The sequence below is a fragment of the Callorhinus ursinus genome, unplaced genomic scaffold (assembly GCF_003265705.2).
Source record: "Callorhinus ursinus isolate GAN/ISIS: 27379988/994484 unplaced genomic scaffold, GSC_fseal_2.0 scaffold46, whole genome shotgun sequence".
In the NCBI taxonomy this organism is placed as follows: Eukaryota; Metazoa; Chordata; class Mammalia; order Carnivora; family Otariidae; genus Callorhinus; species Callorhinus ursinus.
In genome coordinates, this window is record NW_027397108.1 from 9,940,664 (window position 1) to 9,967,956 (window position 27,293).

Here is a 27,293-nt window from a genome sequence, read left to right on the forward strand (position 1 = left end):
CAGGGACTGGCGGGCGCGGCGGGCGGCGCGGCGGCGGCGGCGGCGGCGGCGGCGGCAGCGGCAGCGGCGGCGGAGGGATCTGTGCCGGCACTCGCGCGGGCTCGCGCTGCGGCCTCTCCCCGCGCCGCGGACGGATCCGGGCCGAGCGCGGCCGCGTTCGCTGCTGACGGGCGCCGGGACGAGGCGCAAGTGGGCGGGGTGGCCGCCTCTCGCGACAGCAGTGCCGGCCAGGCCCGCCCCCATCGCCGATTGGCTCCGGCGGCCCCTTCTCGGCCCGTGATTGTTCCGAGTCCCCAATCCCATTCGCCCCCGCTGCGGCCACGCCCCCCCGGGGCTGTCGATCACGTCGGAGCCGCCCCGTCCCGCCCCTCGGCGGCCCGCGGGGCCGGAGCGGCGGAAAACCCGGGGCGGATTCCCGCTCGCTTTTGTTCCCGCAGATTTGCGCCGAGCATTGTTTGAGGTGAAAGTCGGGCATCCGGCCTTCCCGTGTGACTCCCGGGCGTCACCGTAGGGAGGCGGCGAGTGTCTCCGGAAAGCTGCTGGAGCGGGGCTCCGGAGACCCGAGCCGCGCGACCCGGTGCTCCGTCAGCGAAGCTGTGTGACCTTGGCCGAGTCTCTTGGCCTCTCTGAGCCCTGGGCGCCTCCGCGGAACCTGAGGGTAATTCTTACCGCCCCGGGGGGCTCGCGAGAAGGTCGTGAGCTTACAGAGGGCCGGCGCCCGCCCGTGCGAGCCGACCCGCCCGCCTTGGGGTGAGCAGGGAACCCCGTTCTCGGCAGCCCTCGCCCGGATGGAGCCATTGTTAAGCCAGGCTCGTGTCCGCGAGCGGGGAGCGGAGAGAGCGCAAATGCGCCCGCCTGCCCCGGCCTGTGTGTGGCGCCAGGCTGCAGGCTGAGCCGAGGCCGGTGTGCCCCATCCCCTGGACATGCTACAGTTGCAGGCCCGGGGTGTGGAAACCGCCGCCCTCCGGAGCAGTCACCCATTCTCCCCGCCCTGCCGCTAGGTCTCGGCTGCGGGTGTCTTGTGACTCATGTGCGGGTTCATTGGTTCCGCAGCTGTGTGTGCCAGGTTCCGAGGCCCGGGGCCAGGGGTGCGCACTGCCCTGCCCTCGCTGCCTTGCGGAGCTCACACCCTGGTTCTCAGCAGTGCACGAGAGGAAGGACTGGACCCAGGCGCGGATTTCTTCGGGACAGGTCCGAGGTGCTGTAAACTTTCTAACAAGACCTTCTCCAGCCTTGGGACTTCAAGGTTAGACAGATTTTGTAGAGTCACATGAGGGAGAAAAGGAAAATATGCTTCCCACTCCTTGACCCCTCTCCACTCCTTGGGTAAAATTTCCCAGAGCTACTCTGGGGCTCTTGGCCAGTGAAAGGAGAAAGCATCCAGGTGACAGTCCCAGACATCCCAGCAACCAGGTGACACTCCCAGACATTTCAGGAACCAGGTGACAGTCCCAGACATCCTGGCATTTAGGTGACCGTCCCAGACATCCCAGCAATTGGGTGACACTCCCAGACATCCCGGCATCCAGGTGACAGCCCCAGACACCCCGGCAACCGGGTGACAGTCGCGGACATCCCAGCGTCTGGTCTACAGTCCCAGACATCCCAGCAACTGGGTGAAACTCCCATACATCCCAGCAACCGGGAGGCAGTCCTAGACATCCTGGCATCCAGGTGACAGCCCCAGACATCCCGACAACCAGGTGACACTCCCAGACATCCCAGCATCTGGGTGACAATCCTAGGCAGTGTAAAATCTGCATAGGCAGCAGGGGAAAGTCTGGCTCCATGGGGTCTCCCTACCTCATTTCCCCATTACAGACTAATTTCTATAAATAATTAAATTAATCCTTGTTCTCTTTGACCTCACCTTTTCAAGTGATTTCAGGAAAGTAGCCACATTCCAAAATTTATGATATGTGGAAGTAAAGCAATGTGAAAATTAAGGTGAGTCAACACCTTTGCCTTCTCTTGGTTAATTAGGTTCCTCAGAGCAGAAAGATCTCAGGGCCCTCCAGCACTGAGGGTTCCTCCAATCCAGCCCAGCCAGGCTGTGAAGCCCCCAAGTGATGGTGTCAAGCTACCTGTGTTCCAGTCCCAGGTCCAGCCAGCTCTGTGGCCTTGGCCACTCACTCAAGCCTGCACGTGTAAAAGGAAGCCAGGACCCCACTCCCAGCTGGCAGTGGAGGTCAGGGGTGCTAACAGGGCCCAGACAGCTGGGACAACGGAGCCATAAGTACCAGGATCAAGGCCTCCCAGCTCTTGACTGCCTTCTTGCCACTTTTTGCTGTGCTATTTGCAATGGAATGTGTGTACTGGCCTGAATGGTGGTGTCCCCCAAAAGGTCATGTCCACCCAGAACCTCAGGATGTGAGTTTTTTTGGAAATAGGGTCTTTGCAGATATACTTTAGGTAAGAATCAAAGTGAGAGCATCCCTTGTTAACAGGAAAGAAGAAGCAGAGACTCGGGGGATGGGGGACGCCATTGAAAACAGAGGCAGAGGTTTGGAGCCAGGGCATGCCTGGAGCCACCAGGAGCTGAAAGAGGTAGAAAGGACCCTCTCCTAGAGCCTGTGGAGGGAGCGCAGCCCTGCGACCTCTTGCCTTTGGACATGACTGCAGAAGAATATTTCTGTCACGTGAAGCCCCCGGTGTGCGGTCATTTGTCATGGCTGCCCCTGGACGCTCTTACATTGTGATTTCCCCTCACCCCAGCGCAATTTAATTCAGCTCCGCGGATAGTGAATCACTGCCCTGCAGGACCAGACCCCACTAAGGACTTGGGGGCCTCCAAGAGGAATGAGACCCAGCTCGTCCACTTTAAGGCACAGACGGCCTGGACTCCCGTCTCCAAAGCAGATGGCCACCCATCTGCGGGAGCTTTCTCTTCGCATACTGTTCCCTTTCCCGGGACGCAGCCAGGATCCTCCTGGAGGGGAGAGTGGACGATGACCTGCCAGTCCCTCCCAACATTGTCCCTCAGGCCTGGCCATGAGGCTGTGGTTCTCTTAGCCAGCTGCTGTTCTCCCTCCCACCTAGGGCTCCTTCCCTAAAACAGCCTCCAGCTCTGGGCTATCTGGAGCTGGTCCTGTTCCCTCTCTCTGCAAAAGGTGATCCCTGGCTTCAAGTGGGATTTGAACATTTCTCCACCGCCTACAAAGTGGAGGGCCTGAGGATCCATGGGAGGAGGCTCGGGTGGTGGGGCGCAGGGTAAGTCAGATGGTGGGGCCTTCCTCCACACGATCAAAGGGGTTGCAGGTAAAAGGGAAGCAGGCCATGTGTTCAGACGGAGAGATGCCTGGTGAGACACCAAATGGGACAGCAAGTTCACTCCCAGGAGTGAACATACCTGCCACGCGCCTAACAGGCCAGGCGCCGATGGTGCTGTGGGCCCTGCCCTTGGGAGCTCATGGCGTAGGTCTAGGGCAGAACAGTATGTCTGTCTACGTTTTCCATAGAGCTGGAACGGAGTATAAATTAATACTATTTTTGAGAAAGAGAGCGAGGGAAAGACTGGGAGTTCACCCCAAATGCCCTAAAGAAACACTTTTGTAATGAAGACGTGGTATGCCTGGATGACTTCCTGTGTCTGGAGTAGCGATACTGGTAACTTTGCTGCGGTGGCAGGGCCAGGGCTGAGGCCAGAGCTCGGCCACCTGGACTCCCAAGTCCAATGCCCACACCCCACTCTGGCCCTGTCGCCCCACTTCTCCCTTCTCGTTTACAACCCAACCCTAGAGGAGGAGCCTAGAGGCCACGTTGGGATAGGAAAATGAAAACAGAAGGCTAAGGTTGAGAGTCTGGTTAAGACAAGAGCTCCTCGAGCAGTCAGGGCGCAGGTGCACACACAGGCACTATGCCGGGAACCCCCCACTTACCTTTCCCTGAGGGTTCGTTGAGGGGTGTGCATGTGTCTAGTTGGAGATACCTACTGAGTTTCGTTTTTCCTTTGTCCAAGGCCCCGTCTTTCTGAGACAGAAAACAAGGGGACCCAAAACCCCTTACAAGCAGGCCTTAAGAAGTGTGTCCCTACTCTTATCGACGGGATCCTTGCTTGGTGCCACAGCTCCTGATCACCTTGTGTGATTGCCACAACTCTGTGTGCCTGGTTCTGAGAGCTACTGCTGTTGTTCCATTTTACAGATGTGGACCGGTCACCATGAGCCCAGGGCCGTGCAGCTTGTGCATGTTGGAACCACGTCCTGACATAAATCAGTGGCCCAGACTCTGTCCCTCCCGGAGGAAAGTACAAAGGTGACATGTCATTTATTCATTATTTCTGCAAACCAGAGACTCTGGTCGTATTTGTTGCATATGCCAGTTTTTCCCAGCCTGGACTTTGCTGACCGAGTCCACCTGGAGTCGTAAATGGGCAAATGTCCCCATGGTGCCCGGCGCCATTTCTGCAGTGCTGCACGTTTTCCTTCAGGGCAGACCTGCTTTCCTGGGTGTCTTTGGCCTTTGGCTAGGTGCGGCATTTCCACAGCAGAGAATTGTCTGGGCTCTTATTTAAGATGGACATTTCCTAAGCCTGACCCCAGGTGTGGAGTCAGACTCCCAGGGGCTGGGGTCTTGGATTCTGCTTTATGCTAGCACTCGGGTGACCCCAATGCACACCGACATTTGAAAACTGCTTTGGGCGGTGGAGGTTTTGCTTTCAGGCATCTGGCCTCCTTCTCTGGACCAAGAGCAACCACGAAAATAATCACTTACGTCCATATCACAGGCCTGCCAGTAGACAAGGATCCTCCCTGTTATACAGCCAGGGAAGCTGAGGCTTAAAGAGGTCACACCCTCAGTGGTTCATGGGTTCTCGTTAAGTCCTGAGCCTTATTTCTTCTGAATGTTTGTTCATTTTTCACATTTCTGCCTTTCTCACACCACAGTTATATCTCTGAAAGCCAACAATTAATTCACTGCTGCTTTGGGGTTTTGTTTTGTTTTTTTTTTATATTTATTTATTTGACAGAGAGAGAGAGTGAGAGCAGGAACACAAGCAGGGGGAGTGGGCAAGGGAGAAGCAGGCTTCCCACCGAGCAGGGAGCCCAATGCGGGGCTCGATCCCAGGACTCTGGGATCATGACCTGAGCCAAAAGCAGACGTTAACGACTGAGCCACCCAGGCACCCCTCAGTGCTGCTTTTGGTTTTGTGTGTTTTGCTTATCTTTCTACTATGGAAATTCTCAAGCATACCCAAAAGTCATTTGACTGGTATGGTATGGTGATTCCCTGTGTCCCTGTCGCCCAGCTTCCACGGTAATGGCTCATCTATTACCCCCACCCCACCCTGGCAGACGCACATTTTTCTAATGGATTATTTTAAAGCAAATAAATTAGGGGTTTTATACATACAGAAGTAGTGATATGCATATACATATATATTAGTGTTCTTTTGCCTGACTATGGGGTAATACATACTCCTTGTACAGAGGTTATATCTCACTAAAAGACGACGTAAAAGTCACACATAATCTCACTTCTTAGTCGTAACAACATTAACATTTTAAAACACATCCTCCTAGATGCTCACACGTATTTATATGTACACCTATTTTTACAGAAGTGGTATCCTCCATAAAAATAGGGCTCTTCTCCACATTTTGCGATCTCTTTTTTCCATTTAACAACATATCGCAGATGTCTTCCCATGTCACGGACTCTTTTGTAATTCCTGGTTTTCAAGGGCAGCCCAGAATCCTGTTTGGATATGCCACGATATTTTCTACTAATCCCCTATTGCTGGACATTCAGGTTGTTTCTATGCTTTGCTGATTGAGTTTCGGAAGGCAGTTCTGCTTACCCTGGACCTTGCACCAGGCTGAAACCCGATCTGCCTCCTCTAGATCCCCTGGGTGTTTCTGAGAAGCACAAGCAGAGCTAACGTGGAGGAACTGGACTGCTTCCCAGGGCCATCCCAGTCAAGGCTGCACCCCCTGGCGTGACGGCTCAAGACACAGGACACACCCAGACTCAAATCTGGGTGAAAAATACATTCCAAAGGCAGATAACATATGTCTGGGTGATAAGGTGTAACTCTAAAAGATGGGAGGATTCTTTTTAAGCAAACACACCAGCGCTCACCAAACCCAGTAACACTCCCTCCTTCAAGGTGCTCACCCCAGAAGGCAGTGCTCCTGTTGTGATAAAACTGTGATTGCTTGAAAATATATCCATGAACTCCTCTTTCATGCAGCTGTCTCCACAGTCTGTATAAGTAATTTTTGGAGACACTGTAGGCTGGGAAGTCTTTGTGCTTTGAGGTGGATTGATATCTGGAAACAGCCTGTGCTTATGAAATAAACTGCAAACAGCAGAGTCTACTATGTGTGGTTTGAGCAGAAACAGGTTTATTAAGTTACAACAGGGGACTCAGAGTTTTTGGTAGGGTTGGAGAACCAGATGTGGATGCCATTTTTGTATCTTTTTTTTTTTTTAATGAGTTGCCTGTTCATGTTTTTTGCCCATTTTTCTATCAGGTTTTGCGTCCTTGTTTCCATCATTTTTTATTTATTTATTTTATTTAAAGATAGATTTTTTTTATTTTTAGAGAGTTGGAGGAGGGCGGCATGAGCGGGGAGAGAGGCAGAGGGAGAGACTCTTTCAAGCTGAGTAAGGAGCCCAACATGGGGCTCTATCCCACAACCCATGCACGGAAACCAAGTGTTGGATACTTAACACACTGAGCCACCCAGGCACCCCTCCATCAATTTTTTAAGAGTTCTTTGTATTAGAGTTAATAGCCCTTTATCTGTGATTTATGTTGAAAATATTCTGTCCCAGTTTGTCAGTTGCCTTTGACTTCACTTATGGTGTTTTTACCTTGAAAAAGTTTATTTTTATGATCGCTTATTACATCTGGATTTTTAGTTGTGGTTAGAAAAACCATTCCCTACAACCAGGTTGTAAAGAAATTTATGGGTTTACGGGTTTTCTTATATTATGTATATGGTTTCATTTTTTTCATTTTTAGATCCCTGACCCATTTGGAGTTTATTATTTATTTATTTTAGAGAGAGTGCGTGTGTGTGCATGCACAAGCAGGAGGGGAGGGGCAGAGGGAGAGGGAGAATCTTAAGCAGGCCTCATGCTCAGCACAGAGCCCAATGCAGGGCTTGACCTCATGACCCTGAAACCATGATCTGAGCTGAAATCAAGAGTGGGATGCTTAACAGACTGAGCCACCCAGGCGCCTCTGGAGTTTATTCTTATGTGTAATATGAGGTATTTGCTTTTGAAACCCAGTGTTATATTTAATTACACCAGGGGTTGCAAATTAAAATGCTTTAAAGAGGCCGGCAAAAAGTAAGTGACTGAAGATGGATGGAATAATAAAATAGGGTGAGGGTTGTAGCCAGTCAGGATTACATTAAAAAAACACACACACAGGCATGCCTGGGTGGCTCAGTCGTTAAGCGTCCGCCTTCGGCTCAGGTCATGGTCCCAGGGTCCTGGGATCGAGCCCCGCATCGGGCTCCCTGCTCGGCGGGCGGGAAGCCTGCTTCTCCCTCTCCCACTCCCCCCGCTTGTGTTCCCTCTCTCACTGTGTCTCTCTCTGTCAAATAAAGAAATGAAATCTTAAAAAAATACAAAAACAAAAAAAACACGCACACACTAGGGCGCCTGGGTGGCTCAGTAGGTTAAGCGTCTGCCTTTGGCTCAGGTCCTAATCCCAGGGTCCTGGGGTCAAGCCCCACGTTGGGCTCCCTGCTCGGCAGGGAGTCTGCTTCTCCCTCTGCCTCTCCCTGCCGCTCCCCCTGCTTGTGCTCGCTCTCTAATAAAGAAACAAAACATTAATAAATAAATATATAAATAAATAACGCGCACACACAGTGGGTATATTAGTTTCCTAGGGCTGCCATAGATAAATTATCGCAAACTTCGTGGCTTAAAGCCACAGAAATGTATCCTCCCCCAGCCCCGGAGACTGGATATTTAGATGCGGTGTCAGCGATGTTAGAAGGGTCAGGAGGCACAGGAGATGTCATTGCTGCTTATAAAACAGACCAGGCCATGTGGGAAGGAAGCAAAGGGTGGGCCTGACCAACAGCCAGCAAAGACAGGGGTCCTCAGACCTACAGCCTCCAGGAAGTGGATTGCCACAACCTGCCTGTGCCTGTAAGCAGATTCTCCCACTGGCAAGGACCCAGCCACAAACACCTTGATTTCTGCCCAGGAGACCCTGCGCAGAGATCCTAGATGAGTCTATTCCAATTTCTGGCATGTGCAGCTGCTAGATGATACATGGGTGCTCTTTCAGGCCTCTCGAGTTTGTGGGTTCTGTGGTCGCACAAATTAACATACCTCTGCTCCTGGCGAAGGTCTGGGGGTGAGGATGCTGAGAATGATCTCGGGGATGAAGGTGTGGGATCGGACAAGCCCACATTCTGCCTCCCCCAGCCCCTGCGTGCGTTCAGCCACTCGCCCATGAGAACCTCTGGCCCCTGCAAAGACATAGAGGCACCACATGAACTCAGCGTGGGGTGTCCTCGGTGGCTTCAGAGGCTGATGGAAATCAGACACACATCCCCTCTTCTTGTGCTTGAGCAGTTACTGAAGACGAGGGAGCCGAGTGGGTCTAACCACATTTTGTCCTGATGTTTTATAGGTTTTTAGGACCAGGAGGAATCATGCTAAAGTCCTTTAACATAATAAATTCCCTCTTCAGGGAAACAGCCCAGAAAATTACATCCTGCCCCCCTACCAAAAGAAGCAAGCAGCAAAGTTTTTTGCTCTAGGTGCACCTAGCTTGGGGGCAAGTCACTTCCCAGCTCCCAGGAGCTCCTGCCCCATCGACTGGGAGGTGGTAGGCGTGAACCACTAGGCTTGTGGCAGGTGCTCAATAAGCGCTAGCAGTTAGGGTTAGGATTCTGCTAGCAGTTAGGGTTAGGATTCTCCGGTGTAATGCTTCTTGCACCTCACCCCAGCCCCGTGTTGAGAAGCTGCATGCCCCAGGGCTGTTCCTCCAAGAGCAATTTCCTCATCCCGTCACAAAGGTGAGAACTGGAGAAGGGGTTCACGCAGCTCTGGCTGCGCAGGCATGTCACCTGGGGACAGGTAACCAGTGCTGGGCCAGGGCAGGGGCTGAGCCCTCCCTGGAAAGGTAACCCCAGGAGCCCTGAACTTTGAGGGGCCACGTGGACGGCACGTGCCAGGTTTCAGGTGGGAGGTAAGGCCCTGTCGAGCAGAGTGGTTCGTTCAGGGGTTTGAAAACCATTTTGTCTCTGACGGGCTTTAGGACTCATGTGTCCAAGAAAACCCTCAGGTGGGAGGAGGAGAGATGAGCCCCTGCAGCAGAGGACTCTGGAGGGCCTCTGGTGGAAAGGGGGTGTGAGGAAGAAAGGGGGATCTGAAACCCCTTACTCAGGCAAGGCTGACCCGAGGCCGTAGGAGCAGGGGTGGGGGGGTGGGGTCTGATCTTGTAAGAAGACGTCTTTGTGCCTCTGAAGGGAACGGGTGTGGTCCTTTACATTCCCTCCCAAAGACAGAAGGCTGACACGGTCTCTCTTAGGGGTTGTGTCCCCCAAAAAGGATGTCTTGGAGTCCTAACCCCCAGTACCTGTGAATGTGACTTTGTTTGGAAATAATGTCTTTGCAGATGTAATCAGGGTGAAATGAGGTCATGAGGGTAGGTCCTAATCCAAGGACTAGTATCCTTCTAGAAGAGGAGACACACAGGGGAGAGGTCATGTGAGGACAGAGGCAGAGACAGAGGGACATGAGAAGCCCCTGGGAGCTGGAAGAGGCAGGAAGGAGCTCCCATAGAGGGAGAGAGGTCCTGTTCCCCCTTGACTCTGGGCTTGTGGCCTCCACGGCTGAGAGAGAACAGATTTCTGCTGTTCTAAGCAACCCCCCACCCCACTCCCTAAATGTGGTGTTTTGTAATGACAGCCCCAGGGCACCCATCTAGTCTCCAAGACAAGGGTGGGGACAGCCACTTGGTAGGTATTCAACAGGGCTGGTGAACGACCAGAAAGCCATTCCCGGTTGTTCTCTCTCACCGTCTCTGGCTACGAAGGTTGGAAAACAAAACTTCTAGATGCCCAGCTTCCCTTGTATCCAGGAGTAAACTTGTGATCCAGTTCTGGCCAATAAGACTCAAGTAAAAGCCTGACAAGGGGTTTCTGGGAAACTGCTTTTCTACCAGAAGGGGAACTGTGTCAGGCAAAGCTCTTCACCCTGCCCACCAGAGCTCTCTTGAACACAGTGCAGCCACGCGTTGGAGGGCCACGGCTACCATCTTGTCACCTTGTGATGATGAACAGGAGGGACACTCAGCCCAGACTTCGTGCCTGGCACCACCCAGCTGTTCCACCAAGCTCCTTTTTGAAAAATAAACCCACATTTGCTCAAGTTAGTCGGGCTCTCTGCGATGTGCTGCTGAATGCATTCCTAGCCAATACCATGGTTTGCCCACAGAAGCCTTCCCGAGCCCATCTCCCCTCTGGTGGACCAGAGAGGTTAAGGGCAGGAGCTGCAGAAGTCAGAGGGAGCGGATTCTAATCCTGGCTCTCACCCCCAGCTTGCATTTCGCCTCCTCTCCCGTGTCCCCCTTTCTCTGCAAAATGGAGGTAAAAGTATCTACTTCAAAAGGTGGCTGGGGAATGAGATGAGATACTGCTTAGCAGGTGCTCAAGAAATGGTGGCTGGTGGCATCTCTAGAAGCATCTTCCTGTGTTCTGATGAAGGTAGGGGTCCCACAACAGGCTTGGTGCTGTAAACAGTGCAAACAGGGCCAGGGTGAGAAGTCTTCCACATCACCTGGCCTCTGAATGAGTTCTTGATGCCGAATGAGTCCCCCTGACTGTGTTTGTGTGTGTGTGTGTGTGTGTGTGTGTGTTGGCCCAAGTCATTTCTGTGTCACAGAACAAAAATAACAGGATGTTATCATACTTGCCATCATTTATCCAGTGGGTTCGGTGCACAGAGCACAGAGTCTCAGGTCACTTTTAAAGGACAGACAGCTAGCAAGTGACAGTGCTAAGCCTCAAGGCTGGGAGCTCACTGTGTCTCCTGCCGAGCCCGGCCAAGCTAAAGGTTTTGGCACCAAAAGCAGGAAAGGCAGAAATGCCAGGGGACAAAGCACTTTCATGCCTCATTTAACCCTGTGACATGCCTTGGAAATCAATAGATCATTATCCTCACCTGGCAAGGGAGGCGATCAGGCCTTGGGGAAGGAGAGCGGGTGTTGGCAGAGCAGGGCCTGCACAAAGGTTTCCCGGCCCCCAGTCCCGCTGCCCCGTCCCCTCCAGAATGGCGCAGATGGAGGCTGAATAATGAGGAAGGTCATCGTGAAGTGTTTCTTCCACATGGCTCAGGTGACCCCGGTGTCACGGAGCTCACAGCCCTTCTGGGGACCTGCCAGAGGCTCGGTGCTCTGCATCGTGTCCCTCGGCTCTCTTTTCACAGATAAAGAGGCTGTGTTCCCTCTGCACACAGCCGGCTAGGATAGATCCCATGTCCTGGCCACTCTGTGACCCTAATCACGTTATAGGTTTCCTGACCGAGTGGAGGTCTTGCCCTCACGTGTTAACCACAGCGGCCCGGATACATATGTGTGTTTGCATGCTTGCATAGGTCATGTGTGTTTGACGTCAGCTTCAGATTTTGTTGGAAGAGTTGTTTCTATAGCTGACGTTTTTTTAAACCACTGGTCCGCATGCCATACGTGTGATTCTTTTCATGCATTGGCTCCTTGGTGCTGAGACTCACTCTCTTTCACGCAGGGACAGCGTGCCACAAAAACACTGGTACGGAACCATCAGAACCATCCCTGGCTGTGAAATGCGGGAAGGCCATGCCAGCGCATCCCAAGGGAAGGTCAGTCTTGTTGACACACATCTATTAGAGCCTTAACTAAATTCTATGCTCCCCGAGAACAGAGACTAGGTCCGATACATGTTTGTCACTTTGGGTTTCCAGCTCTAGATGGACACCTTGTATACAGTAGGCGCTTATTAAATGTTTGCTGATGGTGGTTCTGACTTGCCAAATAAGTTTTTGCAGTGCTTCTTCCAAAGCTCTCCCTTTTCTTTTGTAAAGATTGTGGTACCATGCTAATTTCTCCAACTAGTACAGTATCTTGTCTATCAGAGATGATTTGTTATGTGTAATTATGTTTCTCCCCTCGTGCTTGCAGAGTGGAATTTTTTTCCAAAATGTTGTTAATATTTCCTTATAACATAGTGCGAATCCCAGGACGGGCAAGACTTGATCTGGAAGAGAATTTGGTGGTCATGTGAGGTTAACTTAATTAGCAGATGAGAAAAGAGGCAAAGGGGCCATTGGGGATCACCCAGCCAATCTACTTATCAACCTACCTTTGGGAGCTGATTGCTAATGTAGAAGATGGTTGGTATGATTCACAACATCTTCATATTTTTGATCACCTATGTTTGGCCACGTTTTTCTGTATTAAATGTATGATAACATTTGACAGTAATACATCCTATTCACTATCCATCCATGCTTCTGACATTAGCATGTGATGTTATCCATGTAACCTGCTAACTAGCAGCTCAAAAAGCCAAAAAGTCCTGAGACAGGAAGGCTCTAGAGTTGGTTAATGCCCTGGCTCACAGACACCATTGAGGACCCAGCCTCCTTCTGTTCATACATTGTGCCATCCTCTGGGTGTCAGCCTTGACCTCACAAGTGGCTGCAGCTGTTCCAGGCATCACACACAGCTTCCAACAGAAGGAGAAAGATTATCTTGCTTTGTGTATCAATTTTAAGGGAAAAAAAATCTTTCACTGAAGCCGCTCTGCTCATTGGCTAGGTTGTGTCACATATCTGTGTTGAAAGTCACAGCAGACAAGAGGACTAGAGCCATCGTGATGGCCCTTGAGCCATCAGGATATGCCATCTGCCTGTCCTGAAGTCCTGGATGTGCAGAGTGTGGAAGCCAGAACAAAATGAGGGTTCTATTTGCGGAGGAGGACCGTGAGGCTCAGGAAGTCAGCTGTGGTATACCATCGTGCCAGATTTCTAACTTGGATCTGTCTGACCCCAGCTCTGTCTCCACGAGGCTGCGTGGCCGTGCAATATGAGGTGTGGGTGGAGTGGGGCTCATATCATGACTGGGCTGTTGTCACCCTTTATCATCATCGCGGGGGCCACCATACTCCATTAGAGCCAGCTTTTGATCATGTCTGTGCTCTGTAATCAGTCATTTCACAGCTGGGCAGATACAGCTAGCCCAGATGACCCCCTGGGCACCTTCCAGCATTGTCTGAGGCCAAGTCTGCCTGGTTCATCTCTTTACCAGCGGGGATGGACTCTGTGGCCTCTCGGGACACTTTCTGCTTTCCCATCCACCCCGGGGCTGGTTCTCCGGAGTGAGGGAAGGGACTTGTTGGTTCCGTGTCCCCCATCAGCTCCTCTGGGAGGTTTGAGGGGCTGTCTCTGGTGAGGCAGGAGCACCCCTGGATTATCTCACTGTCACTGGCCCATTGCCACAGATAACTGAGGCGCCGCGCCCCTGTGGGTATGCACGCGGCATTGCCTGTGCCCCGCCTCCGCCCTGCGGTGACCATACCAGCACCCTCTTCATCATGTCTGCGTTCATTCACAGTTGGCTGTGTTGGAAATGAGAGCGAGCTGGAAGAGCCCAGAGCCTGGGGAACCTGGGTCTGTGGCTGCGTGGCCCTGGGCACGCCACTCAGTCTCCCTGCACCTCACTTTTACTATCTGCGTAATGGGCTGCTGTGTGGCTCAGGGACCATGAGTACAGCAGCCTGCAAGTGGCTGGCGCCTATGATCAGTGACGCTTTCTCACAGCGATTGGGGGGTGGCCACGGCGGGTTCAGATAAAGCAGACCGATCTCCTAGGGGTCACTTGACATCTTGGTGTTCTTCGAAAGGAGAGCTTAAATTTTCCTATGGGGACTGGCTTCCAGGTCTGTGGGCCTGCTTGCTCTGTGCGGGGAAACCGGGAGAGCAGCCCCAAAGGTTTGTTTCTCAGGGGGTGCCTTGGCTTCCTGTGGTGGCTGTAATAAATGCCCACAAACTCCGGAGCTTAAGACAGCACACATATCTGTTTCCCCATTCTGGAGGTCCGAAGTCTGACATGACTCTTACAAGTTTAGAAATGGGGGTGAGACTGGAGCTCCTGATAGCCAGAAATGTTGGAGGGGGGGCCAGACCTGGCTCTCCCACTGTGCACAGAGTCCTGGTCCTATGAGCACAGGGCCGCTACAGGGAAAACACAGTTCTGGGTCCTTCTCCCCTCCAAGGCTATGGTAGCAGGTGGAGACGAACATCCTTACCCCTGCCCCTTTCTCCTGACCACCGTGCTGGCCCAGGGACACAGGGTGGAGGTGAATGTGTTTAGACAGTTGACAGAGATTCTTATCAAAGGCCTTGGAGGAGAGCTTGACCTCCCTGAATTTATCTGCCATGTTTTACATGAAAAGCCTGAGCGCAATTTTTTTTTAAGCAGAGGGTATATGGCTTCCACAGCATCCCCAAAGGAGTCTGAGACCCGAGGGACATTACAGAGTTGGGAGAGCATCGTTCTGAGCTTAGGCAGCGTTCTGGCCGTGGTGCTGTCCTTCATCTCTCGGAGCCTCAGCTTCCCTCGCCTGGACAATGGGACCATCCTGCCCCACTCGGGTTGTTGCCATGGATGCACAGCCCGGTGCCTCGGGGAGCTCCGTGGTTGGTGGCGATGCCCAGTACCAGCGACACTGGAATTTGCTGACTCTATCCTTCTCTCTAGGCCTGCAGTGGCTGCCCCGGGGTTCCTGGCCACCAGTTTCCCCAGCAGCCTTTTTGTTTGTTTGGAGCAGTTTCTTGGGGTCTCCTAGAGAAAAGATTCTCAGCTAAGTGCCAGCAAACGAGTATGCTCCCTACCCCCCTGCTTGGAGGGCTCCCAGCTGCTCCCTCGGCTGCCCAGCTGAGAAGAAATGATGTCAGGAATGTTTATCTCTTGGGGAAGCTGGAGACTCCTTTCAGCAGGACAAGAATACACCGTGAAAAGGGGTGCAGGGGGGTTTGCCAAAGCATCCTCATGTGGTGCTATGGGAATATCCGTTTCCTATGTCCGCCTGCAAGAGGGGCTGGGTGGGCTGGGCTAGTGGTCTGGGTCTTGGTTTTCTCAACCTGATCATGCTCATTTTATGCCACAAAACACGTTAGTGGCTCAGGACCGAAGGGGCTGGGGGACTCGAGCCCCAGCTCCGCGCCTTTCGGTAGCCGTGTGAGGGACCCTCTCTGGGCTCCACATCAAGGCCTCCCTTCCTGGCCAGCAGGGAGATGGCACTGTCCTTAGATGCCCTGTGGCATGAAGATGCAGGGCCTGCAGTGAGGCTCCTGTCCACACATAACGGTTAGGAGCTTCTGCTCTGGAATCGTGCTGACCGGAGCTTGAAACCAGGCTCCACCACATCGGAAAAATTACTCAGTCTGTCTGAGTCTCAGTTTTCCAACCTGCAGAATGGCAACAGCAAGGATTCCTGCTGCCACAGGGGGTTGTGAGGCCTGAATGGGTCCCCGTTGCAGGGCGTTCTGCACAGGTGAGCGCGGACACATGGGGAGTGGGCAGAAGCAGGAACCACTGGGATTTTAGTCACCTGACTGTGAAATCAGAAAATCGGAAAATGCAGAAAACGTCAAGGAAGAGAACCCACAGCACCCGTAGCCCTGGTGCCTGGAGACGCACACTGCTATAGCTTTTGTTACGTGTCCCTCGGGCCTGTTTGTAGGCTCGCGTGTCTCATAGACTCGAATCACTGTTGAATGAGCACAGCGTACGTCTGTAGGTGCGTGCTAGTTTTTCTTAAGACTGGGCATGATGTTGCTTAACCCACTTCTTTTAAACTTAAAAATGTATCGAGAACATTTTCTCCAAATCATTCCGTTTCACCAGATTGCATATTTTCCCACACTTTGATGTTTCTGAAATAGGGATGTGTTTTAGAATCATTGTCAAAAGAAATGTACCAGCTTCTTCTTCTCTCTCTCTCTCTCCCCTGAAGGGGGTCACGGGATGGGCGATCGGGGTGACAAATGACAGTGTCTCAGACTCAAAGAAATGGGGTGTTCTGAAGAGGCTTCTGGAAGACCACAGGGTACTCTTTGGTGCCTTCGCCATAATTACCTTGATTGACCCTGATTTTTGGATGTTTTAGCTCCTTCTGGTTTTTCGCTATCATCAACAAAGCTGAGGGAAAAAAAATGGCAGAAACTGCAATCAGGTGGGTCACTGACCCCACGGGAGAGGCTGGATGGAGAGGCCAAGGTCACAGCCAGCCTGTGGTGACCTTCTGGGAGGAAGGTAGGAAATGAGTAGCTCCCAGTGTCTGTTCCTCGGGTCAGCGCCTCCTTCACGGCCAGGGCACAGAGCGACCCTGGGTGGGAGGAGTGATGCCCCACGCAGCAGCCCCATTGAAGCGTGGTGCTGGCTTTAGGCGGGGGAGCTTACCACATGGGCTTTCCCTTCCCCACACGGAACAGAAGGCATGGAGAGAGGCCCCTTGTCAGCGCCAGGCACAGCTCGCTGAGAGTCCACGTGCTCCAAGTCAAGGGAGGAGACGCTTTCTCCTTTTCTGGAGTTCCGTCTCATGCCTACGTTTTGGGTAGGATGCTATTTTTAAGAGCCTGGCACTGTGGGTTTGTACACCCCAAGGGAGGAGGGGGACTCAACGCAGGGCAGAGCTGGGCAGGCAGCAGGCAGGGGAGCAGGCGGGGGGCTGCATTTGTTCTGCTCTAACAATGAGACTGCGGGCTGGCAGGCTGGCGGGCTGTCACACCCACGGCCGACATTAATCACATCCTGCCTTGCCTTCCCCAGCAGCTCTGACACATGAGGCCCCATCCCACTTCTGGAAAGTGCCCCACTCAGACTGTAAGGGTGCTCCTTGGCCACACTTCCTGTGTTGGGCCCTCCCCCCTCCTCCCCGACATGTGTCCCTTCTGCCTGGCTCTGGGGACTGGGGGGGATCTGGCCACCACCAGGAGCAGATAAAGCACCTTGCGGTCTTTGAGGCGAGGATGCCGGTCCCCTTTGGGATGTTAGCAGTTGTGTGGGGCGGGGCACGATGCCCACCTGGGTCACTCTGTTACCCAGGATTTTGGGGTTGACTCTTACTAGCCATGTTGGGTTCAGGGGTGGGGGTTACTGGGTGGAGACGGGCGAGTTTACCGAACAGAAAGGAAAGGTGGATACCCAATTACAGGTCAGACAGGAGCAGCACAGCACCCAGGACCTGGGAGTAGGATCAGCAAGAGGCCTGGGGTGGAGGAGGTCAGTGTGCTGCAGGTATCAGTTTGCTCCATTTTATACACGAGCACCTGAGAGTCAGAGAGGAAGAGACTTGCCCAGGGCCAGGTGGCTCACCAGAGGCGCAGCCAGCCCTGGACCTCAGTCCATTGACGGCAGCGGGACCACCCAGGTCTCTGAAGTCCGAGGCCCCCGCCAGGGTCCACCCCGCAAAGCTTGAGGTCCTCCAGCAGGAGCACCTAACCCAGGGCTCCTTCCCCTCCCAGATCCTGAACCCTCGGGCCACGCATTGCTTATTTCAGATTGGCAGGCAGCCTGCGCCCCAGGAAGAGGGAGGGGGGCTCAGGCAGGACCGGGGTGTGACTCATTTCTGTCTACCCAGCCAAGTGCCAAACAGAGAGGCTGGCAAGCAGGAGCCGGTCGACAGCCACCAACCAGCAACCGAAACCCTGCTCAGGGTGGCCAGGCCTCGATTTACACATAGGTCACCGAAGAATGGCCTTGGCAGGATGCCAGTCCTTGCCCCTCTGACCACCCTCTCTGACCAAGCCCCCTCTTCAGCATCTGCTTCCGTGATGAGCCCCTCCCCTCCTTGCTCCGGCCACGTGACCTCCCTCCCCATGCAGAGGCAAGCATGTGGTCCATCTCGCCTAGAACGCCCTGCGCCGGTTTCCTCCCAGCCCCACTAGCTTGGCATGAAAGAATTCAGGCAGTCAGAAACCCACACGTCTGGCTTCACAGCTTCCTGGTGTGGATCTTGGGCAAGTTGCGTGGCTTCTCTCCGCCTCTGTTTCCTCCTTGGTAACACAAGACCTCCCTTGCAGGATTACTGTAAAGATTGGGAGTAAGGTGGGCAGACACCAATGCTTGGCACAGAGCAGATGCCAGCTACAGTGCTCTTATTCTCTGCCCAAGGCCTGGCATCTCCCTGCAGGATGAGCCTGGAGAAATGTTCCAGGCCCCAGGGTTGCTCTCTCTTGTGCTAACCATCACCTTGATCTGGGTCATTTGGATCGCACTTTCCAGATGCTACCCTGTATTGCATTCGTGGCAAAAGGGAACATTTTGGTTGCTTAAGCATAAGCCAAGCAAAAAACTGACTGTCATCAATTCTTACCCTCTAAAGGGAGTGGCAAATTCATACTGGGGATGCTGGCCTGGAGACTCTGGTGAGCCAAGAGCAGAGGAAAGCGTCATTTCAGAGCACAGGCAAGTGCTTCATGCTGCTAACTGCTGGAGTCCTGCCTTGGCCGAGCTTTTCCGTGCTTACAGTCTATATGTTGCTTGGGACATTTTTGGCTGCAAATGATAGAAATTCAACCCAGATCTCTAAAGGAAAAATAATGTTTATTGGCTCACTCTCTGGAAAAGACAATCTACTGGTGAGTCAAGCTTCAGGTACAACTGAATCCAGGGGGCTCTCCTTCTCTTTGCTCTGCTTTCCTCTGTGTTGGCCTCATTTTGTAGATAGCCTCAACATTTGGTTAGGGGTGGTAGTAGCTCTAGGCTTCTGTGATATGTTGTTGTGTATTCCAAATTTGGCCACATCTACACACATCGCATCCCACACACTCTTCTAAAATGTGGCCTTAACATACTTCCATCAGGAGCTGGGGTTTATGGTCCCTCCTTTTGACCTTGAATGCCCTTTGAACTGCCTCAGTCCACAGACACTGGTGGAAGTTCCATGTAATTCCCGAGGCTAGGCCTTAAAAGGCATGCAGCGTCTACCTGGCTTGCTCTCTTTGGGGACACTAGCCCTTGGAAACCAGCAACCATGCTGTCAGGAAGCCCAGGCTGGCCTTCACAAAGAGACCACATGGAGAGGACCTGAGGCCCCTGCTGACAGCAACTACTGCCCCATATGAAAGGCTGGGCCTTCAGTAAATTCCAGACTCTAGCTTTGAGGCCCCAGACATTGTGGAGCAGCAGGGTCATCCACGCTGTGCTTTGTCCTGACTCACAGGATCCATAAGCATAGTAAATGGTGGTCTTCCGTCACTAGGCTTGGGGTAATTTGTTACGTAGCTGTAGCAACTGCAATAGATTTCATGACCACTGCAGCTCCAAATCTTAAGTGAGGAGCCAGATCTTCCCTCCCCCAACATCCAGTATCAGTTCTTAGTAAAGCTGCAGGCTGATTCAGCTTGGGCACAAGTCTCATCTAAAGCGGCTGCTGTGGCCAGAGGGGTGAAGAGCCCTGGCCCTCAGGCTGGGTCGTGAGCCCCACTCTGGCCTGGTGAGGACTGCAGGGACTTGGCCACGAGCGGCTCAGGAAGGAAGAGGGGTGTGGCTATTCGAGGAAGACGTAAGCATTCTGGGGTGTAAAGGCAGCCCCACAGCTTCGTTGTGAATTGCTCTGCCTACCAAGAAAACGTCGTATTTGTTAAGGTGTATGTGGTAGGGCGCTGGGCAGAGGAACCCAGCAAAATGAGAGTCATGCTGCTTTTCCAGCCATATCTGGGTAGGATTCGGAGAAAGCAGGAGAACGTCACAATATGCAAACTGATGCCTCAGTTAGCCATGTTTATGTGAGGAACTGACTTTTTTCTCCCCAGGGCCTCCTCTGCACTCAGCACTGCATGGGGTGTTTTATATACATTCTCATTCAGTGAGCCCACAGCTCTTGGAGGGCAGGGACCGAACCTCCCGGGCAGCATCCGGCACACAATGGTGTGTATGATTTAGGATTACATCTCGGCTGCTCGAACAGAGGCCAAAATAACAGTGGCTTAACCAAGGAAGAGGTTTCTTTCTTTTTCTCACAATTGCCCAAGACTAAACAATTCAGGCTAACGTGACAAGCCTAGCTGCTCTTTTATATCTTGTCTTGTTGCGCTGCCAACCCCAATAAGTAGTATCCACCCTAAGACCTAAGACGGCTGCTCCAGCTCCTGCCAGCACGTCTGCGTTCCAGCCAGGGCAAAGAGGGAAGCCAGAGGAGGGAAAGGGCGCCCCCTCCTCTTTGTAAGGGCAAGGCCCAGGAGTTTTACTCTTTTCTTCTGCCTACATCCCATTGGCCAGAACCCAGTCACATGGCCCCAGCTAGCTGCAAAGGGGGCTGGGAAGTGTAGTTTGTAGCCAGTGACCATGTGCTCACTGAAACTCAAGGTTTGTAATGCTAAAGAAAAAGGGGGAGAATGGCCCTTGAGTGACAACCAGGAGACTCGGCCTAAGACTCTCAAAGCCGTAGAGTTGGTAGTATTCTCTGTGGGAAGTGCAGTGTGTACCCTAAGAACTCGGACCCCAGAGCCAAACTTCCAGTGGCTTTCATCGTGGCTCTTGAGTGGCGTAAACTTGGCCTTGATTTTCGATTTTCGTATCCATAAAATAGGGGTGACAGTAGCACCACATGTCATCGATTTGAAGATTCACGTGTTAACATCTCTAAAATTGGAATGTATTTACAAGTAAGGACGTGTTTCACTGGAAGTTTCTTTGATTCTAAATAGTATAGAACATAACGATGTATCTTACATCTCCTGGCGTCTAATATTTGATGAAATACAATTGTTTTGAGGATAAAATATGGAGTCAACTCATTCTGTTTATGAATAGAATTATCAGTAGGTTATAAAGAATGCAGTTGTCAGTATTCGTATTTTTCACTTGGCTACTGCCAGGATCGTAGGAAGGACTCAGTAAATGCCGGCCGCTGTTGGTATCAAGCATGACCAGAGGGGAGAAGGATGTGGCTCAACCAGCCTGGGCTGACATACACCCAGGACTCAGTGAGTCTATAACCGCCCCCCCCCCCCACCTTTCAGCAAGGCAAGAGCCCAGCAGGTCCTTCCTCCATCCTGCACACCACTCTGGTTCTCAAAATCAACTTTGCAGTTGGTGGCCGGGTGGAGCGGATGGGGTCAGCCTACTTATTATCTTAGTCGGCTTGGGCTGCTCCAACAAAATACCACAAGTTGGGGTGGGGGTTGGTGGTGCTTATAAACAACACATTTATTTCCCATAGTTCTGGATGCAGAGTGCAGCATGGTGGGGCTCTGGTGACCTCTGACTGTATCCTCCCATGATGGGGGACAGAGCTGGCGCAGCAAGCCCCTCCCCACTCTCAGAAGGGCACGGGTCCCATTCCCGGGGCTCCATCCTCATGGCCTCACCTAACCCATAGCACATCCCAAAGGCCCCGCCTCGTCATGTCACATCAAGGGTAGGGTTTCCACATAAGAATGTGGCCGAGGGGCAGGGGACACAAACATTCAGTCCACAGCACTTACCTTCTTGGTTTTCCATCGTAAGCCCTGGAAGAGCTTCCTGTGGCCGCCATACACATTACCACAAACCAGACGGCTTCAAACAAGAGAAATGTATTCTTTCAGTTCTGGAGGCCAGAGTCTGCAGTCATGGTGTGGGCAGGGCCATGCTCCCTCTGGAGGCTGCAGGGGAGGGTCCTGCCTGCCTCTTCCACCTTCTGGGGGCTCCTGGCGTCCCGTGGCTTGTGACCGTGCCCCTCCACCGTCTGCCCCTGCCGCCACCTGGCCTCCCCTCCGTATCTCTCCGTGTCCTCCCTTTACAAGAAGCAGGCCCATCTTAGGGCCCCCCCAGTCCCACGCGACCTCCTCAGAGCCTGACCAAGAGGGTGCAGAGTCTTGCAGTGCAAGCACCCTGTTTCCGAACAAGGTTACATTCTGAGGTTTCAGGCAGATGCGAATGTTGCGGGGGGGGGGGGGCACTCTTCAACACGGAGTGCCCCTTCCCCTGGTCTGCTCCCTGCCTGGCTTTGGTGGGTTCTGCTCCTCACCTCCTCACTTTTGCTTTTTTCCACTCCCTGGCACATCTGCCAGTTCTGCGTGGCATCCCTGACACCAGCCGTTCTGAACATTCTGTTCCACACAGATGGGAAAGGCGGTGCCCAAACCCTTCTGCTAGCTGCCGTTAAAATATAATAAGCTAGAGAAGAGATGAGAGAAGATAAGCCTGGGAGCAGTAATTAATAGGAAGGAATGGCACACAGCGTGAACTCACTCAAGCACAGCAAAATTAGGAAAATCAGAACAAAAATCGGAACTTTCTGACTTCCTCGGAAATCATCTTCTATTTATTTTTATTTTATTTTTTTCTTTCAGTAAACATTCCAGTTAGGCACTGAACTTGTTAGAGCACAAAGAAATGGCATAAGAAAGAGTTTGAGTCTGGGGTATTGGCTTTTTTCTTTCTTGAGGTGAGAAGGAAGCACACAAGTTGGTTGTGAGTGTGGGTTACCGATGAGCTGGTGATCTACACGGGGACAGAAGGAAGCCTCTCCAGAGTCCACAGGGTCAGTTAGTTGAGACCAGCTTCTGGACGCACGTGGGCCACTGTGGCGCAGCGCAACGGTTTTGAAATTGTTTAAAAGGCACTACACACTCGGTTTTATTAGAATTGTGGGAAGAGTGTTCTGTGGTCAGGTTTCATTATTTAGAAGCTGGAAGGGATCTGAAGAAATCAAACAGCTCAGTGGTCCCCAGACCTATTTCAGCCCTAACTAACACCTTAAATTTTTTTTCGAATGCTCTTTTTCTTATTCTGAAATGAAATTCATAGGACACATACCCCTTGCAAAAAACAACCAACATGAGGCCCTAACTGTAACATAGAGGAGAGGTCATCTAAAATTAAACAGTATGGATTTCAAAGATAAATGTTTGGGGCTGACCCTACTAGACAACACAGTGGTCAGTCGCTTGCACCAGAGGGAGAAGCTTGGTGACACAGGTGTGTCCCATGGAGGCTCAAACACCATGAAGGCATTGTTCCGGTGATGTGATTTTCCAAAATGGTGACCGACTCTTGCCAAGTCCAAATAGAAGCAACCATTTCCCCTTGACTGCACAGTAGCTGTGGTCCTGGATGACCCAGTGCACATTACAGCTCTGCAAAAAAGCAGACAAACAGAAAACGGAGCTAGGTTCTTGACCCATAAATCCCAAGAAGATCTTTCATTTCCATGAAGGTCTGGTGGGACACTGGAAAGTGGAGGGGTTGGGAGAATTCTCCATTTTGGGGAATTGTCCCACTCATGGAAGACCTGCAAATTTCCAGAATATTCCTTAGGGGGCAGCAGTGCCCCTGTTGAGGACCAGTGATGTGTGGGGTCCCTCATTTTTTAAGGTAAGCAAAATGAGGCTGGAGATGGGATGGGGCTTACCTAGGTCACCCAGCGGTGTAGCCATAGCACTGAGTGTCAGAGCGGACACCCTGTCCTCTTAGCACAAGCTTCTTTCCCGCAACAGAGGGCCCTTTCTTCCAGCATTCAGTCCTTCCTGCTGAGAGATGGGGGGCTGCTCCTAGGCTAGGTAGCCTTGTGAGCTGCAGAGTCACTCGAACCAGCATCCTGGAGGAGGGAAGAGGAGTCCCCCAGCAACCCAGAGCTCACTTTACAACAGTGAAGCATTTGGAACATAAACTTTGGAGTCCAGTGAACCAGGGTCCAAGTCCTGACTCTTGCTGTCAACTGCCCAGTTGCTTAATTTCACTCTGAGCCTCTGTTTTCTCACCTGTGGAATGGGGTTAATAATCCGACCCACCTGAAGGGGGGTTGAGGGACTTAGTGGGAAACATGCATGTGAAGTGCTTCCTTAGCCCAGGACCCCGGGCGACTTGGCCAGTCCCACTCAGTGATCACAAGAGGTTTGTAGAAGGCCTCAGCTGGGTGTGTGCTTGTGTGTGTGTGCGTGTGTGTGTGTGTGCAGAATCCCTTTTCAATTAATCCTGCACTTTGTTCACTTTATAATCCAGTGGCTTTTAGGATATTCAGACAGTCACACAAACATCATCACTACCTACTTCCAGAATTTCATCACCCCCAAAAGAAGCCCCATATCCAGTAGCAGTCACTCTCCACTCCCCCTCCCTTCAGCCCCTGGAACCGCTGATCTACTTCCTGTCCCTGTAGATTTGTGTATTCTGGACATATCCCGTACGTGGCGTCACACCATGCCTGGTCCATCATGACTGACTGCATGTTTCAGTTCATCCCCATGTTCAGCATGTTTCCGGGGTTCATCCCCATTGCAGCCAGAGTCGTGACTTCATTACTCTTCATGGCTGAATGATACTCCACTGGGTAGACCACACTATTGATCCGTTTATTAGTTGCTGGATAGTTGTTTTTTCCCCACATTTTGGGCTCTTATGAATAACACTCCACTTTGACGGCACTACCCCCGGCACATCCTGGGGGCTGAACGAGAGTGAGCTGAGTCCATTCCGCATGTGGGCCTTTGTTTGTTGGGGAAGGACATGGATGGGACAAGCCTGGGTTGGGATCCAGTTCCATACAAGGCCCCGTGTGCCTTAGCATCTCTGCATCTCCATCTCCTCGTTGAGTTAATGGACAGTCAAGAGGAATCAAGACAGTGTTTTGTACCTGACTAGTCCAGAGTAGGTGTTCAACACATGGTCTCATTCATCGGAGGGCAGCCCCTTTAATGCCTAATTATTGCTCTCTGGCTAGGGCAGGGCATCCCCCTTCAACCCAGCTCCCATTTATAGGATCCAGTGGGTTTTAGTGAGGTATGCTCTGGAGTGTGCTTGTATGCACTCTTCCCAACTCTGCAGTCAATGACTTTGATTGGTAGCTTGAAATCAACCAAAGTGGGAGTCTTTATATCCTGGAAATCTGCAAACCTTCAAATGAGGCCCCCCGCCCCAAGAGCCTGTTGTTAAACATTTACCAGCACACCATGGGTGCTGGTACTTTCTGTCGGGCTGGCCTGGGTGGCAGCAGGCCAGAGAGGTCAGGAGAGGGTCAGCTGGGACAGTCCATGGGTGAAGCCCGAGGGTGCTGGGGCAGGCGCAGTTTCCTGCCCAGCGCCCCTCCTACTCCAGGCCACAAGGCCTGCCCCCCACTGTAGAGGTGAAGACCTCCGTCAGAACCTGACCCTAGCCAATAGGGCCTGGTGTGGGGGCTGCTTTGGGGGAATGCTTTCCTCCCCCATAATAAGTCTTGCAAAGCTTGAGCTGTGCCTGTTCCTGGGTGTTTCCGTGTCCACATACGTGATGCCTATAGGGACAGCAGCTGTCGTGTTCCATGTGCAGACGAATGTGCCGGCGATGAGGGAGCAGAAAGAAAGAGGCAGGGTCCTCAGTGGCACCCTGGTCTCCTGAACCAGCCCTGGAGCTGCCCGACTCTGAGCTGCTCACACTAAATCGTAAAAATTCTTTGCTGTTTAAGCCATTTTTAGCCCAACGCTCTGCTACCTGCAGCCCGCATCATCCTGATTCAGATGCCAACATAGGAAGAAAGGAGCAGAAGGAGACTGGGTTTCCCCAGAGAGTCGAGGGCAGCTCAGATTCAGGAGGCTGGACCGTCCCCAAGAGCTGGCCAGATAAGGATTCTTCCAGTGCAGGCAGCAGCAGGGAAATGGAAACAGTATTAGAAAAAACATATCAGCCAAAACCAGCTCACAAAGGAGGAAGTCTGAACAGTCCTGCAACCAAAGATGATACTGAACAGTCGTTCCAAATCCTCCCACAGAGAAAACACTGGGCCCAGTGCATTTTACAGATGTAGTTCTACCAGACGTTTAAAGTCTACCGTCGTGGTCTGACACAAACTCTTCCAGCAAATACAGAAAGGAGGACTATTTCCAAACTCATTCTCTGAGGCCAGTGTAGTCTTGATACTAAAGGAATACTGATGCCAATAGTGGGAGAATGGAAAATTATATGTCAACATTACCCATGAACATAGACGCAAAAGTCTTACAATACTGGCAAACCCAATCTTTGCCATATAAAATGGTGATGCTTCAAAACAAAATGTAAATTTACACCATGGTTACAAGAGTGATTTAATATTTGAGAATCTATAAATGTCAGTTATCCCAGTAGCAGATTAAAGGAGAAAAACCAGGTGATCATCTGCACCGATGCAGAAGGAGCAGTGGCTAAAACTCAACATCCTTTTATCTTAAAAACTGGTAAATTAAGAACAGAATTAAATGTTAGCTGGGGCATCTGGCTGGCTCAGTGACCGGTGCACATGACTCTTAATCTCAGGGTCGTGAGTTCAAGCCCCACGTTGGGCATGGAGCCTACTTAAGATAAAAATAAAAAATTTTTTTTAATTTCTTAAAAAGAACACAATTAACCTTTCTTAATATGATAAGCACACCTACCAGAATGCTCTGGTAAATACCATTCTTAACAGTGCCCATTTGAAGCAGTGTCTTTAAAATCAGGGGCAAGGCAAGGACGGCTCTTCTTTCTGTTCAACATTGTACGGGGGCAGCTGCCAGCATAAGGGAATGAGAAAAGTAATAAAAACTCTCAGGGTTGGGAAGAAACAAAGCCATCATTACTCTCAGATGATATGACTATTAAAAACTTGAATTTACAGGAAAAAAATAATTAGGAATGATAAGAGTTTAACAAGGTTCTGTCCAGAGCCAAGGGAACAGAGCGGTGAACAGCAGGACTTAGACGGAGGCCCAAGAGCATAGTGTGTCACAGAGCCCCTGGTCCCCAGGATGGGTTGGGCCCAAGGCCAGAGCTGGTGCAAGAATGTGGGTGGGTCTGGTTCCACCTGGTCAGACAGGAGGCACAGCAGGATGGGGAGCAAACGTTTTCTGGGGCTAGCCCCATGAATCCCATGTTTTACACTCCACTGCTCCCAGAAAGACCGTCTCTGGTTTTTTTCCGATCCAGCTAGCCTGCAACCAAACGGTCAGCTTAGATTCCTTCATGTTTGCAAGAAACAGCACACCCAGGCCCCAGGCCCTTGCTCTGCTACCAGCGAGCCTGGCATCTCTGTGCCTTTCTCCTTCCATCTCTGTGTGCCTGCTGCCCTTTGGCCCTCACCTCCCAGAAGAGAGGATGTGGTTGAGCACGCCTGTCCTTCACCCGTGCTCACCTCCTCTTGTTGGTTAGGCAGTAATCTACTGCCTAACCAACTACCAGAAGAAAAAGGAAATCATGCATCATCATGACAAATCTGTAATCTGGGGGCACCTGGGTGGCTCAGTCGTTAAGCGTCTGCCTTCGGCTCAGGTCATGATCACAGGGTCCTGGGATCGAGCCCCGCATCGGGCTCTCTGCTCCGCGGGAAGCCTGCTTCTCCCTCTCCCACTCCCCCTGC

General features: G+C 52.0%; 1 long non-coding RNA gene across 4 annotated transcripts in view; it reads left to right on the forward strand.

Annotated features, from left to right (window-relative positions):
- The first annotated feature begins 89 nt into the window (after positions 1 to 89).
- The window catches only part of LOC141370820 (uncharacterized), a 75,281-nt gene continuing 48,077 nt past the window's right edge, over positions 90 to 27,293 (forward strand). For 3 of the 4 annotated variants that reach the window (XR_012375220.1, XR_012375218.1, XR_012375219.1), the window contains exons 1-5: positions 90 to 658; positions 1,054 to 1,246; positions 1,880 to 1,947; positions 4,144 to 4,254; positions 11,724 to 11,817. This is a non-coding gene — a long non-coding RNA (uncharacterized lncRNA). Of the gene's footprint in view, positions 659 to 1,053; positions 1,247 to 1,879; positions 1,948 to 4,143; positions 4,255 to 5,843; positions 6,325 to 11,723; positions 11,818 to 27,293 lie in introns of those variants that run through there. The other variant, XR_012375221.1, reaches the window with a different exon arrangement.